Source organism: Galeopterus variegatus, unplaced genomic scaffold (assembly GCF_000696425.1).
Source record: "Galeopterus variegatus unplaced genomic scaffold, G_variegatus-3.0.2 Scaffold348, whole genome shotgun sequence".
Taxonomy (NCBI): domain Eukaryota; kingdom Metazoa; phylum Chordata; class Mammalia; order Dermoptera; family Cynocephalidae; genus Galeopterus; species Galeopterus variegatus.
Genome location: NW_007726459.1, coordinates 679,688 through 693,230, shown reverse-complemented (window position 1 = coordinate 693,230; position 13,543 = coordinate 679,688). Strand labels below are relative to the sequence as shown.

At 39.4% G+C, this 13,543-nt stretch overlaps 1 protein-coding gene across 1 annotated transcript in view; it reads right to left on the bottom strand.

Annotated features, from left to right (window-relative positions):
- ADAM32 (ADAM metallopeptidase domain 32) overlaps positions 1–13,543 on the bottom strand; it is a gene marked incomplete at its 3' end in the record, with an annotated part of 141,628 nt that overhangs the window by 10,077 nt on the left and 118,008 nt on the right. The window lies entirely within an intron of this gene.

Sequence of the window (13,543 nt, the reverse complement as noted above, 5' to 3'; positions counted from 1 at the left end):
TAAGAAATGTTTTGGTAGAAGGCACACCAATATCGTCAAAAATCTCTAGTGATTGTTTTTTGTGGAATGGAGATGATGGCTGCAGATAGTGCAGTAGAATTTGGTTATCTGAAGCCAAAAGGACTAGCAGTTTAAAGAAGTGCTGGGACTCAGGAATGGAGGAATATTGAGTGAATCGATTAGGTTCGACCTGTTCAGCAGCCGCCCCTAACCAAACCTTCAGAGAGGACTGGAAGGACACGTCCTTCACCAAGACATTAAGAAATGTTTTGGTAGAAGGCACACCAATATCGTCAAAAATCTCTAGTGATTGTTTTTTGTGGAATGGAGATGATGGCTGCAGATAGTGCAGTAGAATTTGGTTATCTGAAGCCAAAAGGACTAGCAGTGCTATAGGCCATGTAGGGGTGCGTAACTGAGACAGGGTACAATGACCACAACAAGCTGGAGAAACTCAGAGATGAACAAAGTGTCTTGGCCTACAGATATTGTGACAATTATTTCAGGGACCCTTAAAATAAAACATTGGCCTTGCTGTAGACTGGATACCCTCCCAACCTCATTGAAGCTTAAGTCCCCATGGATGCTTAATCCAGCATGGATGGATTGATCCATTGTTGGAATAATAGGAGTGGCTCTGGTGGCGATAAAAAGAGACTGGATGAGGAGGTTAGTCTCTCTCTGCCCTTCCATTTCACAGTGTGATACCCTGAACCACTGAAGTCACACCAAAGAAAGCTCTCACCAGATGTGTTCCCTGGACTTCGGACTTCCCAGCCTCTGAAACTGTAAGCAATAAATTTCATTTTCTTATAAATTACCCAGTTCCAGGTATTTTGTTATAAGCAACAGAAATGGGCTAATACAGAAAATTGGTACCAGAGAAGTGGGGTGCTGCTTATAAACAAATAGTTGAAAATGTGGAAGCTCTGAAACACACTGTAGTCAAACTGTCACAAGTCAAAGACAAGGAGACAATCCTAACAACAGAAAGAGCAGAGGATCAATTCACCTATAAAAAAGTCCCCATCAGACTAACAGCAGATTTCTCTACAGAAACCCTACAGGCCAGAAGAGAATTTCTCTCTCTCTCTCTTTCTCTCTCTCTCTCTCTCTCTCTCTCTCTCTTGCTTTTTAGCAGTTACTGCTCTTCTCTCTTCATATTCCCAACAACAATTATCCTAGCTTCTAACACCATAGGTTAGTTTTCCTGTCTTTGTATTAAGTATATGTTACAGATTTGGGGGCATGGCTCCTTTCACTCAACATTATGATTGTGAGATTCATATGTAGGGCTGTGTGGAGCAGTAGTTCATGCATTTTTATTACTGGTACAGTACTACATTATATGAACATAGCACATTTTATTTATCCATTATACTCTTCTTTTAATTATTTTTATTGAAACATATTGATTGTACATATTTATGGCATACAGAGTTATACTTATGTACACGCATACAATGTGTGATGACCTAATCAGGGTAATTAACATATTCATCATTATAAAAAATCATTTCCTGGTGACATGAACATATGACCTCCCCTCGTCTAGTCATTTGATAACATGCAGTAAACCATTGTTCAAGATTCCTGGGTCAACTGTACACCATTAGAACTTATTTTTTCTACCCAGCTTTAATTTTGTTTCCATTAACCAGCCTCTCACTTTCCTCCCTCCTCCTCTGCTTTCCAGTAGAACCACAGTTCTACTCTCTCCTTTTTAACAGTCCAACTTATTATTATTATTATTTCTTTGTTTACTTGTTTTTTGGTTTTGTTTCTGTTTTAGCTCCCACATATGAGTGAGAACGTATAGTATTTCTCTTCCTGTGCCTCTTATTTCACTTAAAATTTTCTCCAAGTTTATCCATGCAGCTATGAATGGGAGAATTTCATTCTTTATTGGGTGGGTAGTATTCTATTCTGTATGTGAGTGTGTGTGTATTTTATATGTATGTGTATGTGTGTGGATAGATAGATAGATGATAGACAGATAGATATAGAAAGAAAATAGCACATAACACATTTTCTTTATCCAGTCATCCAATGATAGACATTTAGGTTCATCCCATATCTTGGCTAGTGTGCATAGAACTGCAATAAACATGTGACATCTCTTTGACATGATGATGTCCATGACTTTGGGTATATACCCAGTAGTGGGACTGCTGGGTCATATGGTAGTTCTATCTATAGTTGTTTGAGAAACCTCCATACTGTTTCCCATGATGACCGTACTAATTTGCAATCTCACCAACAATACATAAGGGTTCCCTTTTCTCCCTATCCTTACCAGCATTTGTTATCTTCTGTCTTTTTCATAATAGCCAGTCTAACTGGGATGAGATGATATCTCAGTGTTTTGTTTTTTTTTTTAATTTTATTTTTTTAGTTTATTTATTTATTTTTTTATTTTGTCAATATACAATGTAGTTATTGTGTCCCATCACTTGGCCGTACAGCAGCTGGTTTCATCATGTTGTCTAGCTGTGTTTTCTTGTATCTCGTTCAGTCTCTTTAGGATTAACACTCGAAATTCCCTGTCATTCATTTCAAGGGCTTCTTGTTCTATAGGATAGAGGTCGCTGATCTGGGGCAGTCTGGCGCGCTTCACTCCGCTTCTGTGGAGTCCTTTGCTGGCTTTCCTGGCCTTTGATGACTGGGCTGATCGCTCGTTCCCGCAGCCGGGCTTGGGCGCTCTCAGGAGTCCTCCTCTGTGTCGGCCCCAAAGCCTCGAACCTGCTGCCACTTGTTTGTCAATGTAGGATAGTTATTGAAAGAATTATTCGCCTTTTGTTGCTCTTGGAAATGCAAACAATACTCTGGTATCACAGCAAACGGCTCACAGGATCGCGCTGTCTCCTGGCAGGCCGCTCAGACCCGTCGCCATCTTTCCTTGGAAACCGGCTGATCAGTTTCAAACAGGAAATTTACCAACAAAGTCCGTTGGGGCGCCTGGGTCTGGAGGACCCCGATGTTCGGGTCTAAAGCCTTTCTTTTAAGAAAGAAAAAAATGAATATTCGCCCTCGTATTCTATGTATCTTAGTACATGAAACCTTACATGTATGCATGCATATATGCGAAAGTTTTCCCTGACCCTAGCATGCTTGGGAAGATGTTACCTTGAATTGTCTCGAAATTATTTTTCTTTCTTCAGTTCACGCACACAAATCTGTAAAGAAATCCAAAAGTATGCCTGTGCGAATAGAGAAGTTCATGTGAGTTGGTATGGAATAAACTTTCAAGAGGTGGGGATAGGTTTTCGGAATCAATGAGGACATGAATGATAAATTAATCACTATAAATTAGCCCAGGATCACAGACCAGGGCTCAAATAAATCAAGCTGATGCAAGTCAGAAATTTAATAACAGGTCGTATAACTTCGTATAATGTATGCTATACGAAGTTATTACGTGGGATAGCTGGATCGTATGGTAGATCTATCTTCCGCTGTTTGAGGAACCTCCAAACCATTTTCCATAGGGGTTGCACCATTTTGCATTCCCACCAACAATGTATGAGAGTTCCTTTTTCTCCGCAACCACGCCAGCATTTATCTTTCAGCGTCTTTTGGATTTTAGCCATCCTAACTGGGGTGAGATAGTATCTCAGTGTGGTTTTGATTTACCTTTTCTTGATGATTAGTGATATTGAGCATTTTTCATATACCTGTTGGTGACTGTATTTCTTCATTTAAGAAATGTATATTGAGCTCCATTGCCAATTTTTTAATAGGGTTATTTGGTTTTTTATTATTGAGTTGTCTGAGTTCCTTGTATATTCTAGATATTAGTCCCACCTCAGACGCAGAGTTTGCAGATATTTTCTCCCATTCTGCATGTTGTCTCTTCACTCTGTTCATTATCTCCTCTGCTGTGCAAAAGCTTTTTATTTTGATAAAATCCCATTTGTTTATTCTTGCCTTTGTTGCCTGTGCTTTTGAGGTCTTATTTATAAAATTTTTGTGCAAACCTGTGTTAGAATATTTCCCCTATGTTTTCTTGTAGAAGTTTTATACTTTCAGGCAATATATTTAAGTTTTTAATGAGTTGGTTTTTGTATATGGTGAGAGATAGGGGTCTAATTACATTCTCTGACACATGGATATCCAGTTTTCTCAATACCATTTATTGAGAGGCTGTTCTTTTCCCTGTGCATGTATTGTCAGCACCTCTGTCAAAGATCAGTTGATTGTAAGTATGTGGATTTATTTCAGTGTTCTCTATTCTTCTCAATTAATCTGTGTCTGTTTTTTTATGCCAGTACCATGCTGTTTCAGTTATTATAGCTTTGTAGTATTTTTTGAAGTTAGGTATTATAATGCCTCCTGCTTTATTCTTTTTGCTCAGAATTGTTTTGGCTATTCAAGGTCTTTTATTGTTCCATATGGATGTTAGGATTAATTTTTCTATTTCTGTGAAGAATGTCTGTATTTTGATAGGGACTGCATTGAATCTGTACATGGCTTTGGGTAGTATGGACGTTTTCACATTATTTCTATCAACCCATTAGCATGGAATGTCCTTCCATTTTCTTTTTTCTTTTTTTTTTTTTTTTTTTTTTTTTTTCCGTGTCCGGCAACGGATCGCAACCCTCAGTGTTGCCCCCGTACCAGACCGGGGACCGGCAACGGGATCGCAACCCTCGGCATTGCTCCCGCGCCTCGCTCAGCCAGTGAGTGGGAACCGGTCTGTATGTGGGATCCGAACCCTCAGGCGGGAGCGCCGCCGCGCTTCCCAAGCGGCGCACTATCCAGTGCGCCACTGGGCCGGCCCTCCTTCCATTTTCTGTGTCCACTTTATTTCATCAGTGTTTTCTAGTCCTCATTTTAGAGTTCTTTTACCTCCTTGGTTAAATTTATTCCTAGGTATTTTATTTTGGGGGCAGCTATTGTAAATGGGATTGTTATCTTGATTTCTTTTTCTGCTAGTTCAGTTTTGGTGTACAGAAATGCTATTGATTTTTGTACATTGATTTTGTATACTATAACTTTACTGGATTTATCAGTTCTACATGGTTTTGGTGGAGTATTTAGGTTTTTCTATATATAAGATCATGTCATCTGCAAAAAGGGACAATTTGACTTTCTCTTTTCCAACGTGGATGCCCTTTATTCCTTTCTCTTTCTCGATTGCTTTGTCTAGAACTTCCATTATTATGTTAAAAAGGAGTGTTGAGAGGGCATCCTTTTTTTTTTGTTCCTGTTCTTAGAGAAAAAATTTCAACTTTTCCCCATTAAGAATGATGTTAGCTGTGGGTTTGTCATATAAGGTTTGTATTGTGTTGAGATACTTTCCTTTGATACCCATTTTGTTGAATTTTTAATCATTAAGTGGTGTTGAATTTTGTTAAAACCTTTTCTGCATATATCGAGGTGATCATGTGATTTTTATCTTTTTGTTTGTTAATGTGGTATATCACATTTATTGATTTGCATATGTTGAACCACTCTTGCATCGCTAGGATAATTCCCACTTGATCATGGTATATAATCTTTTTTATGTGCTGTTTTATTGTTTGCTAATATCTTGCTGAGGATTTTTGCATCTAGGTTCATCAGGTAGATTGGCTTGTAGTTTTTTTGTTGTACCTTCATCTGGTTTTGGTATCAGAGTGATGCTGGCCTCATAGAATGAGTTTGGGAAAGTGCCCTCTGCTTCAATTTTTTGGAATAGTTTGAGAAGGATTAGGATCGAATCTTCTTTAAATGTTTGGCAGAATTTAGCAGTGAAGCCATTCAGTCCTGGGCTTTTCTTTAGGAGACTGATGATTACTGATTCAATTTCATGGTTCATTATTGGTCTGTTCAGGCATTCTACTTTTTCTTTGTTCAGTCTTAGTAGATTGTAAGTGCACAGGAATTTATCCATTTCCTTTATACTTTCATATTTGTTGGTGTATATTTGTTCATGATAGTCTCTAAAGGTTCTTTACATTTCCGTGGAATCAGTTGTAATGTCTCCTTTTTCATTTCTGACTTTTTTGTTTGGTCTTCTTTCTTTTTTTCTTGCTTAGTCTAGCTAATGATTTGTCAATTTTGTTTATTTTCTCAAAAAGTCAACTTTTTGTTTCATGGATCTCATATCATTTTTGGTCTCTATTTTATTTTGTTGTGCTCTGAATTTTATTATTTCATCTAATAATTTTGGAGTTGTATTGTTTTTGCTTTTCTACTTTCTTGATGTCTAATGGTAAGTTATTTTAGATCTTTCAACTCTTTTAATGTAAGGACTTATTGCAATCAGCTTCCCTCAGTACTGTTTTTGCAGTGCTTCATAGTCTTCAGTATGATGTGCTTCTATTTTCATGTGTTTCAAGTAATTTTTTGATTCCCTATTTTATTTCTTCCCCCCCAACCTTCATTGGTCATTCAGGAGCATGCTTTTTAATTTCCATGTTTGTATAGCTTGCTTATTATTGATTTCTAGTTTTATTCCATTGTGGTCTGAAACAATACTTGATATAATTTCAATCTTTTTAAATGTGTTAAAACTTTATTTGTAGCCTAACATGTGGTCTGTCCTGGAGAATGATCTATGTGCTAATGAGAGGAATGTATATACTGCAGTTGTTGGATGAAATGTTCTGTAAATGTCTCTCAAGTCTATTTCGTCTAAAGCACAGTTTAAGTCCAATGTTTCCCTACTATTTTTTTTGTAGAGATAATCTGCCCAGTGCTGAGAGAGGTGTTGTGAAGTCCCCAACTATTGTTGTATTGGGGTCTATTTCTCTCTTTAGATCTAGTAATAGTTGCTTTATATATCTGGGTCCTCCAATGTTGAGTGTATATATATTTATAATTGTTATATCTTCTTCCTGAGTTGAACCCTTTTTGCAGTGACCTTCTTTGTCTCCTTTTGTCAGGTACCTGGGCCGAGCCCGTGGAGCACTCGGGAGAGTGAGGCTCTGGGAGTGCAGCAGCGCTCCCACTGCAGGTTCGGATCCTATATAGGGTTGACCGGTGTGCTCACAGCACTCACTGGCTGAGTGCGGTGCAGCCGGTCTCCAAAGGAGGGAAAAAAAAAAAAAAAAAAAAAAGCCACCTTAAGTGACATTACAAGCAGTGCCATTATGGGCCCACAAGGGCGTATTAACGTGGCAGCCTAAGACGGCGCCGGGAGGAAGTAGGGTGGGAGGGTTTGCGGGAACCTTGCCTAAGCCCTTATTGGCCAAATATGTGCTTCTGCGCTCGGGAATGGCATTGAGACAGGATGCATGCCTTTGACCTTTAAGTTGATAGGATTATGTAAAGCTAGGCATTGAGACAGGATACATGCCCTTGACCTTTAAGCTGAATGTTAAAACCTCCCCTCCCTATCTGCCTATAAAAGCCAGTGCTTGTGTGGTAATAAACGGAAATGCTGCTTGACAGAACCCCCGCCGCATCTGAGTGTCCTTTAATTGGGCTGGGGGGCCGGCAGTTGTGCTCACCTCTCTTCACGGCTCTCTTCCCCGTCTCCTTCTAAAGGGGACAGGAGGGAAAGAGGAATCCAGGCCGTTCGCTCACTCACCAGAAGGAATGAGGCTAGTGCTGTATGGGTCGGCCGCCGCCGGCGGACCCAACATCTTTTCATAGATTTTGGTTTAAAGTCTATTTTATCTGATGTAAGTATAGCTACTCCTGATCATTTTTGGTTTCCAATTGAATGGAATATATTTTTTCATACCTTCACTATTAGTCTATGTGTATCTTTCCTAATGAATTGAATTTCTTACAGTCAACATATACTTCAACCTAGTTTTTAAATCCATTCAACCAGTGTATATCTTTTAAGTGGGGAATTTAATCCATTTACATTCAGGATTGTTACTGAAAGCTATCACTTTATTTGTGCCATTTTATTAATTTTTTATGATTCTTTTATATTTCTTTTGTTCCTTTCATTCCCTTTTATTGTTTTCTTTGCTGTTTGGTTTTGGGTTTTTTTATAGTGGATAAGCTATAGTTTCTCTTTATTGTTTACATATCTGCTTTTGTAGTGGGTTTTATTCTTTCTTGTATATTCATGAAAGTATTTATCATTTTTTTGATTCCACATATAGGACTCCCTTCAGTATTTCCTGTAAGGCCAGTCTTTTGGTGGCAATTTCCCACAGGTTTTGTTTGTCTGGGAAAGACAATATTTCTACTTCATTTCTAAAGGATAGCTTAGCTGGGTATAGTGTTCTTTGTTGTCAGATGGTTTTTTTTTGTTGGTTTTTTTTTTGTTTTTTTTTCTTTAATGCTTTGATTATAGCATCCCAATCTCTCTTGGCCTGTATGGTTTCTGTTGAGAAGTCTACTAGTAGATGGGTGACTTGATGCTTTTCTTTTGCTGTGTTTAGAATTCTCTGTCTTTGAATTCCAACAATTTGGCTATACTGTGTTTTAGGGAGGACCAGTTGGGGATGAATCTGTTTGGGGATCTTTGAGCCTCTGTGATCTTGAAGACTGTATCTCTTCCAATACTTGAGAAATTTTCAGTTATTATTTTGTTGAACAGGTTTTCTATGCTTTTTTCTTTCTCTTCGTCTTCTGCAACACCCATGATATGAATGTTTGTACGCTTATGGTTGTCTGATCTCAAAAGCTTACTTCATATTTTAATTTTTTTTTTTTTTTGGTCCAACTGGGTTAATTCAAAAGGCTGTTATTTGAAATTCCTTTTTAAGCATTTCATAGTTTTCCTATTGTTCATAGTCTGGTACTAGAAAATTGTTGTCTTGCTTGGGGGTGACATGTTACCTTGTTTTTTCATGCTTCTTGTATCTCTGCATTGATATTCTGGCATCTTGTGGGTTTTTCTAAATTTTGGAGTAGTTTTTGAAGGGAGAAACTCCTTCCTTTAGAAGTGTTCTATACTGACGGATGGGTCGAGCATTTTAGGTTAAGTTCTGGGTGAGAGCAGTGGTGCAGTCTTCGTGTGACTTTGCATTCAATCTTACAGTTGTCTGTGGGTGGTTTGGTGGCCTAGGCAAGCGGGGACCTTAGCAGTTTCTTGTTGGGGTGGGTGATTCTGGGCAGGGTTGTTGTGGCTGTGGTCCCTGCAGTTCTGTGGAGTCCTGCTTTGGAGGTTCAAAGCTTCTTCCCAATCTGCTGTCAGTTTGGGAGCAGGTGTACACTGGCACAACAGATCCTGGCAGCTCTATAGTGGCTGCTGGATCAGTTGATGAATCTGTAGCAAGCCTGAAAGAAAGCAGCTGACCCCAATGGCCCTGTGGAAGGCTGTGGAGGGAGGAAGAGCTAACACCAGGTTTGCTGTCAGCTGGCATGGTACCTCTGGGTTCAGTGGATCCATAGGTTGTACAGGGCTGATGCACAGAAATGTGGGAAATGTTTCATACCTTATCAGCAGTTTCCCTGCTCAGTGAATCTGCCTGCTCATCGTGGGGTAAGTTGTGCCACATGGGTTTAGATGCTGGGCTCCTGGTCTTTTTGTCTGGTCTAGGCTCCAGGCAACTGGGGTTGTGGTACTGCCAGTACCCATGTAAACATGTTAGGATGTTGGTGGGGCCTCCAGATAAAGGGAGTCAGTTTTACCGGGCCCAGGGAAGTGTGCGCTGTAGTCACAGGTTTTGTTCTATAATGATGCTGTGCTGTAGCTGCTTATGGTAGAATGGGGGTTCCATCTCTGGGCTTCTTCTATAAGATCTGCAGCTGCACAAACTCTCAGTTACTCTCCTGTGGCGTATGCATAAAGCAAATGTACTTCACAGGGCCTGGCTTTCCAAAGCCTTGCAGTTTCAAATATTGACCTTGCAAAGGACAGGAAATTTTCCCCAGGTTATAGTCTCTGTTGTAAGATAAGGAATTGTAACAGGAAAGTTGCTGGCTCAAAGACAGACAGGTTATTGATTGATATGTAAAGATACTGGGAAATTGCTGTAAGAAGAAAATGTTTGCTAAAAATCAAGCTTTTGTTAGTGGTTTTGCTTCTTGGAAATTGCATTATAGAATGTCACCTTGCTTTTCTTACTGAATGTTACCAGCTTCTATTGTTAAACTTGTTAAACTATACTTAGCAAAAACCCCACCTATGTTCTCTTCCTGTAACTTCTTGGTCTGGAGAATAAATGTGGGAAGAGAACCTCAATTCGGGGTTAATTTCCTAAATGGGAGGAATGCCTCGCTCTTGAGGGTTCTGGGAGATTAACCCCTTTTGGGGGCTTCTCACTGCTCAGAAGAGATGGGCTTTGAGTAATCTTTGGTGGCTCTGTCACCCAAGGGACAAGGGGTGACAAATCTGTGGGAGGAAAAGCAACACTCTTCAACTGGATTTGGGTCCTGAAAGTACTGAGGGACTGTCTTGTGACAGGGATTTCTAGTGTTTGTGGCAGCAGTGGAAACAGCAGTGGAAACAGGGTTTCTTCCAGCTTACCTTCTCTCTGCCTGACTCTGAGATGGCCCTTGTTTTAGGGCAGAGGTCAGATCCCTTCCTCTGCTCTCTTTGGTGCTATTTCTGTCTTCCACACTTCACAGGGTTTTGTAACTCTCCTGGTGCTCTGCAGAGTATTTCTTTAGTTATTTTAGTCAAAATATATTTGTTTGTTTTCCTGTTCTCTTTTCTGGGAGGGATTAGCACCACACCTCTCTAATCTTGCCTCTCTTCTCCTATCCATTATGCTCTTGATGAACATTTGGGGTGTTTCCTCCTATGTGCTATTAGAAAGTGCTACTATGAACATGCTTTTAATGCACACATATTTCTGTACACAGAAGTAAAATTGTTGGATCTTAGATGCATTTCCATTTTGAGTAGATACTACCAGTTTTCTAAACTAGTTATAGCAATTTATATTACCATGAGCAATATAGGAGAGTTGCAGTTGATCTACATACTTGCTAACATTTAGTTTTGTCCATTTTTTAATATTATCATTACTGTTGGGTGGGAGATAGTATTCATTAACTTTTAACTTTTATTTTATATTTCAACAATTTGAATTTTCTTTTTTGTGTGTGAAATATTTATTCAAGCGTCCTATCCATTTTTCTGTTACATTAGACTTCTTTTTCATGATTTGTAAGAGCATTCCATATATTCTCTATATAATTCATTGTCAGTAATGCATTGCAAATACTTTTATCACTCTTTGGCTTGTTTGCTCACTCTCTTACTGTCTTTTCATAAGCAGAATTTCCTAAATTTAATGTGGTCCAATTTTATCTGACTTTTCCTGCATGGTTAGTGTTTTTTGTGTCCAGTTTTAAAAATCTTGAGTGATGTCAGCAAGATGATGGAATAGGAGTTCTCCAGCTTCACTCCCCCCGCCCCATACATCCAACTAGCAACAAATATCCACAGACAAGAATACCACTGTGAATATCCCAGAACTCAGGAGTGAGGCAGTCAATCCTTTGGAAAGCAGAATTGAGAAAAGCTGCAACTGACCAGTAAGACAATGGCTCTCTTTAACCATGCTGTTCCTCCCCCAGGCTAGTGCAGCACTGCTATCAGAAAGCTCCCATGGGCCCACAGTTTTTGAAATGGGTGGGGTGAGTTGGAGGCAGACATACATCCACACCATTCTGGGACCCTTTGCAGAAGGCTTGTTCCTATCTTGTCCCACAGAAAACATTAGAAGTGCCAGCAGGACTGGACCACCTGGGGTCAGTGAGAGATAAAAAATAGGGATGGGACTCACAGTGACCAGCATACAATTCTTGGTGGTTGCTCTGCATTTTGGTCACTAGAGGTAACACAACAGGAAACTAGCCAATAGTATCATGCTGCAGAAAACACAGCATAGATTAGCTAGACAGGAAAAACAACCTGTAATCCTGCCCAACCAGACAATCACAGAACAGCCAGCAGCCCCTAATGGCAGAATCCAGCTAGTGGTCTCACCAGACCATGAAGAACAGCCAGCTACAACACTTGAACTCAGAGCTCAGGAAGCAACCAAGCCCAACAACTAGAGACACCAAGGTCTGTGTGTCCAGGACTGTAACCAGCCAACCCATCCAGAATCCCAGGTCAGTCTAAACAGTACAGGTCTGTAAACAAAAAAGAACACCTGCAAAGGCCAGAAAAGGTGGCTGTATCCTCGAATGTACAGGAATCAATGTAAAAATAATAATAAAAAATCAAGGAAATATGAATCCACCGAAGAAACTAATAAAATTCTAGTAATAGACCCAGAAGAAAAGGTCTATGAAATGACTGACCAAAAAAAAAAATAGTCTTCATAGAGAAAGCTCAGGCAACTAAAAGAAAATATGGAGAAAAAATTAAATTTAATTTTGAAAAAAATTTATGAACAAAAGTACAAGTTTGACAAAGAAATAGAAGCTATAAAAGAAAGAAATACTAAAGATAAAATTACAATAACTGAGTATAATATCTTTCTATCAAAAAATTCAATAGAGGGCTGACCCGGTGGTGCACTCGGTAGAGTGCGGCGCTTGGGAGCACAGCGGCGCTCCTGTCGAGGGTTCGGATCCCATATAGAGACCGGTCCGCTCACTGGTTGAGCGCGGTGCGGGCGCGACACCGAGGGTTGTGATCCCGTTGCTGGTCGCGGTACGGGCGCAACACTGAGGGTTGCGATCCCATTACCGGTCATGAAAAAAGACAAAAGGAAAAAAAATTCAATAGAAAATAAATAAATAAATAAAAAATAAGCTTCCGGCTCAAATGCAGGGAAATAAAAATGGTTTAATAGGATTATGGGATTTACGTTTAAAGATTCCCTTAATTGTTATATTTCATGGTTAAAAAAAATAAAAATCTTCCAGCCCTCAACAACAAAAAAATTCAATGGAAAACTTCAATACCAGACTTGGTCAATCACAAGAACTAATCAGTGAGCTCAAACACAGGACATTTGAAATTATCCAAACAGAGAAGAAAGAAAGAAGAAAAAAATGAGAAAGCTTAGGGATTTATGGGATAACATCAAAAGTCAAAGGTTCAGAATATGGGAGTTCAAAAGAAAGTAAAGAAAGACAAAGTGGTAGAAAGCTTACTTAAAAAAATAATAGCAAAACACTTTCCAAACCTGGAGAAAGATCCAGGTATAGGAGGGTCAAAGGACACCAATCAGATTCAATCCAAATAAGGCTATGGCAAGATATATTATAAACAAACTGTCAGAGATCAAAGGCAGAGAAGGTCCTGAAAGCTACAAGAAAAAAGATGCAAATAACACATAAAGAATATCCAGTATATCTAGCAGCAGACTTCTCAGAAGAAACATTACAGGCCAACAGGAACTGTTATGATATATTCTAAGAGCTAAAGGGAAAAAACTGGAACCAAAAATACTATACCCAGCAAAGATTTCCCTCAGAAATAAAAAAGAGGCAAAGAATTTCTCAGACAAATGAAAGCTGAGGGAGTTCATCACCAAACAGGCCTGTCTTACAAGAAATGCTAGTTGTAAATTGTGACATCAAAAATTCAAAATGTGGGGGCTGGAGGGAGTGAAGTAAAAGTGTAGTTTTTTGTGTGATGAAAGTTAAGTTCGGGCTGGCCCGGTGGCGCACTGGATAGTGCGCCGCTTGGGAAGCGCGGCGGCGCTCCCGCCGAGGGTTCGGATCCCACATACAGACCGGT